Genomic DNA, 5,582 nt, shown 5'->3' with positions numbered 1-5,582 from the left:
GCAGCGATACTATGTACATTAGCTCTGAAACCTGTTCTAACCTGAGCCAATCTCTTCATCTTTGATAGACCTAATCCCATTTCTCCAGTCACTGAGTCAATCCATCTTATCTTGGGTATTCCTCTTCTGAACTGTCCCTCCACCTTTCCAAGCATGAAGGACTTTCAAGGACTGGTCCCTTCTAGCTATGTGCCCAGATTATGTGAGTCGAAGCCTCAAAATCCTTGTCTCCAGGGCGCAGCCTGGTCTCACCCTGTCCAGGACAGACCTGTTTATTCTCCTGGCAGCCCCTGGTATGTTCAACACTTTTCTCCCACACCACAACTCAAAGACAATAGCATAAATTAATAATAATTAGTTATATAAAATAACAGTGTATTTGAATGTTTGCATAAAGCAATATATATATATATACACACATATATAAATGAAATCTTGTTCCAGACACAATGTACATGCACAGAACATAATGTGTATGAATGATTGTATACAAACCAACAAAAATATGAGAAGAAAAACTGCCTTTGCATAGTCAATAAATGAAATAGACATCTTTCTGCTAACTGCTGCTTTCAGACAAGTTCCTCCTGACATCACCAATGAGAAACCCCATGGCACAGCCTCTTCTGAATCCAGTTTCAATTTCTGCCTGTTCTCTGTCAATATTCCCTTCTAGCAATTTAAAAATAATCTGTGAGTTTTCACTTACATGCTTTATTAATTATATTGTTTGATAATTTCCACAGTCTTTTAGAACACTTTTTTTGGGTGTTTTTCTTTTCCATCCCATTTTATAGTTATTGGAAATGCCAGAAATAATATAGAAAATACACACTTCAGTAAGTTTTCATAATGTAGAAAAGAATGATAGTTTTAGCTTAAAGAAACATCAGTTGATGGGTGTCTATATTATTTCTAAAAAAGATGTCTATATGATGTTAAAGACCTTTGGGTCTAACATTTAAAGATATACTAGATGACACAATTTTGTTAATGGAAGTGTTATAGATAATGGGGGGAAGATGTATCTCCCAAATTAGAGTCATTCAAAAAATAAAAAAGGAAATATTTTCATGCATGTTTACAATTTAAATCAGATAATGGAAGATTTTGAGCCATTCAACATTTTTTTTTAAATTGTGAATTTAACAAATGTTTATAGAAAAGTTGGGGTTTATTATTCACTCATTGTTGCACATTTTCCTCCCTAACCCCTCAGTTTGCTTTTTTCATTTGTTTGTTTGTTTTTATACTAGTTTGCTCACAAGTTCATGTACATTGTGTTTCACATTCATTCATTTTGTGTTTCATACAATTATTCCCATGCATTATGATTTTTTTGCTAAAAAACTATTTTAATTGTGATTTTAACAAGTTGGATTTTCATTCATTGTTTTTTGCTGATTGTCCTCCTACTCTTCCCCTTCCCCCTCCCCCAGTCCTCTTTGCAATGTACCTCTTATTTTGGTCTGTTGTCTTACACAAAATGCCCAATTATATATTCCTTTTAAACAGTTCTCTCCCTCATCTGTTCCAATATAGTGTTCGTTATCTATTCACTCTTTCACTGTTCTCCTCCCAAACCCCCATGTCAGTCCTGCTTCACAACAATAGTGTCATGCAATAGCTGTCTTTTTGATATTAAGGTATTTCACTCAGCATAATGTCCATGTTGTGAGATGTTGTACACGTTCATTATTTTTCAGTGCTGCATAATCTTTTTGCTATTTTTAAATGGGAGTCACCATGTATCTCCGACACTCAGTTGATCATGTAGCTACCTTCATTGTTTGCTGTTAGAGACTAGGAAGCATGGCCAGGGTTGAATCTGTTTCCTGAAACATCTCATCAATTCCTGGGCTCTTATTTTTTGCCCCAATGCTTTCAACACAGCTTAAACATCTTCCTTAAGTACTATTTATTCTTGAGCTTCTCATGCTACTGGAAGAACCTCAATGTTGACCAATTCTTTTGTTACAGTTAATCTGGGTATGTTCTTTTGATGTTTTCTATGTAAGGTACAAATGTGTTTAATTGTTATATCTTCTTGATAATATTTTTTTCTTTTTAGACATATATACACATACACATTTTCCATTAGTCATAAACCAATTGTAAAAAGCAGGTCTATTGTCATCATGTTGATTGCAATTCATTTAGGACCCTTTATTTGCTTGAGTTTCTGAGACTGAGACTGTAAGTCTCTACAGGAGGAGACTGCCTATTTTTTTTTCAAGGAATACTTACTGTATTTGAACTTCCAGCCTTTTGGTTACAAGTTTAACACATAGGCAGTATGCTGCCAGCGTTCCTATTCTCCAGTTGTAATTTTTGTTTGTTTGTTTTGCTTAAATGTAATGTTTGTTTAAATAAAAATTCTGGCTTGAATTTGACTCTGGGAAACAATATATGGCTACATAGATTAACGGCTTATATGTCTATTGCAAGACAGTGATAAGATAGTGGCAAGATTTTCTGTGTTTAGTGTGGCTTTGTTTTCCATATTCTAAAAATGTACATAAATCCTACATAAAAGTAAAGAAGCTGAAAATGGATTTAGGTGTCATGTAACCTCTGATAATTCACCAAATTTGAAAAGCAAAGTTTAAACAAAAGATAGTCTGAAAATTATCACTAAAAATTCTAATTCTTGGATTCAGTCTAGATATTTCTTTCTTTCTTTTTATTTATTTATTTTTTTAGCATAATGTAGGGTTTGGTTTATTCTTTGTTGGGGTATTTTTAAATTTTTTTGTTCTTCCCTTTTTTGAAATTTTATACTGGTTTACTTACAAACTTCATATATATTGTGTTTTACACCGGCCTTTCCCCTTTCCTTTACCTACCCCTCCCACATCCATCAAATTGTGTGACCCTATGATTAGTACCCCCATCCTCACCCCTCTGCTCCTCCTTCCCCTCCTTTTTAAAGTATATTTTTCTTTTCAGAGCTGTAGCTTCATATCTTTTAAAATATTAATTTTTAGTGTATTTTCTTTACTGATCATGTAAAGTCATGTTTGACCATTGATGTCTATGCTTGGTTATCTTTGTTATCAGTTAGTGATTGAGGAAACAAAAAACCTTAAGAAACGAATTACTGTCAGTTTGGAAATGTTTCATACCTGACCTTCCAGTGGTGTTTCAGAGGCTAAAAATGATGCAAGATGATGTTGTTCATTTGGGATAACCACTGGTGGACTTGACCTACCACCAAAGTGTGGCCTTTGAGTTAGCAGAACACTCCTGGAACCAATAAACCTCCTGGTCTGTGTAGAGAGGCCCTTATATGTCAGGACACACATCTTCACTAAGTCAAGCTAAGTTTATTCTACCTTAACCTTAACTTTTTGATTGCTTAGAGTGTCAAGGTGAGCTTGAATTGAGAGATTGGCATTTCTGAGGTTTATTTTGTTTGGGGTGGTTTTTGTTGTTGTCGACGTTTTTAATAGCTCTGTGTATGGAAACATTGAGGGGCAGCATAGAAGAACACCGCCTAGAACAAGATAGGTTGAAACAGTAACTGTAAGTATGGGCTCAAGTGTGTCAGAGACTGTGAGGATGGTGAAAATTCAGGACTCAAATTCATCGTTTCTTCGAGCCGAAGTCACTTGACAGCACATAACAACAATAGCATATACGCAGATAACATATATGCAGAGTCCAAGATTATGTTGCCATCTTTCAAATTCTCAGTTGACATCTCATTTTTCAGATTCTTTTGAGCTTTTTGACTTGTTTAAAAGAATGGTGTATCATAGATCCCTGTTGGTACAGGGGTTAAATTATTTACTGCTTCAAGGAGACACACAAACCTGTCTAAGTGCTTTTTAAAAAATCATCCTAAGGAAAATTATTCTTATACTTGTTGTTGTTGCTGTGTACCATCAAATTGCACCAACTCATAGCTGACCCTGTAGCAGATTTTCAGTCCTTAAATTCCACAGGAGGAGATTGCTCATCTTCTCCTTCAGAGCAGCTGGTGGACTTAAACAACGTGCCTTTAAGACGGTAGTGTAGCTCCTTGCCATAGGCCACTAGTGTTAGCTTTATTTAAATCAGGATAATTTATGATAGTGGCTCCTGAGAATAGAGTGTGGGAATGCAGAAAGTTAAAAGTATTAAGTTTGTGCTTTTTACCAAGAGTAATGGAAGTCTTTGATTGATTTCCAGAATTCTGACTAAAGTGTTGCTAACATTTTGTTTTTCTTCCTTCCCCTGGCCTGGAATCTTTTTTGTATTTATAGAGAAAAAAATTTTGGGAAATCCTCATTCTGCCATTGTCGTTAATGTCACTCTCAAACAAATTTTATAGTTGTATAAATTTTCACCATTTGATATGGAAAAACTAAAAATGAGACTTGAGACTTCCCATGTGCTACTTGAGACTTCCCATGTGCTAAGCCACCCAGGTATTGGCTCAAGGGAATGATTTCTTAATGGCTGTTTTCAAAGAGGTATCCTATCAACTTTCATTCTTCAGGGACAAAACACAATGCAATTTCCACTCTCCTCTTTCTCCAAGTATAAATTGGGATCTCTGAAGCTTGTCCTGTTCCTGGAATCAGTTGTGCCTTAGTGGACTTGGCATGTGCAGGGTCCAGGATGGTCCAGTAAAGTTGTTAAGCCACCAGCAGCAATTCCCACTACATTTTAAAAGACAATTTAGATAAGTTCCCGTGCAAATTTTGGCATTAAAAACACAGACATTTCTAGGAATAAGAAATGCACCATATTATGCATTGATTGAATAAAATGGAGCCCTTTATGTTTTTTCTCTTCTAATAGAATAGTCATGTTTAGAAATATATTTGAAATATTAAGATCTTTCCCTATTATTATATTTTCTATTTTACATAATCGTTTCTAGCTCATTGTCTTAGCTAATTGTTTATTTTGCCAATTTGAAGCCAACTCAACTTATCTCTATGGTTTGCATAAGTATGCTATATTTCTGAAATGCAAAAACATTATTAGAGAGCCTTGTTTTCCGATGATGACTTTGAGCACAGCAGGGATTTAGAATGAGCCAACAAAGTTCTGAGTAATTGGTTTGAAAACTAGTTGTGTCAGCTTATTTTGAAAATAACATTGCTAATTATTTTTTAAAAAAATCTTTCTTTATGTCGATTTGTTTACAAAGTTGATATACATCATGTGTCATACAATTCTTCATTCACATTGTTTCATACAATCATTCCTATGTCTTATGTTTTATTAAAAAAGAATCACCTTTGGACTGTGTCTATCAATACCCTATCTTTTCAGGTTCCTGCCACAAAAGACACATGAAGAAATGCTCAAAATCACTGGCAATGAGTGAGATGCAAATAAAAACCACAGTGAGATGCCATCTCACCCCATTAACAGTGGCAATAAATGTTGGAGACGATGTAGAGAGGTGGGAACTCTCATACACTGTTGGTGGGAATCTAAAACGGTACGACGACTCTGGAAGGCAGTTTGGCATTTCCTAAAAAAAAAAAACCTGAACATAGAAACTCAGTATAACCCAGCTACTCCACTAGTAGGAATATACCTCAAGGAAATTAGAACTGAGACACAAATGATTATCTGTACAC

Source organism: Elephantulus edwardii, unplaced genomic scaffold (assembly GCF_000299155.1).
Source record: "Elephantulus edwardii isolate Elephantulus edwardi_28Jun2011 unplaced genomic scaffold, EleEdw1.0 scaffold00158, whole genome shotgun sequence".
Lineage (NCBI taxonomy): Eukaryota > Metazoa > Chordata > Mammalia > Macroscelidea > Macroscelididae > Elephantulus > Elephantulus edwardii.
The sequence above is the reverse complement of the archived record's forward strand: the minus strand, read 5'-3'. Positions refer to the sequence as shown.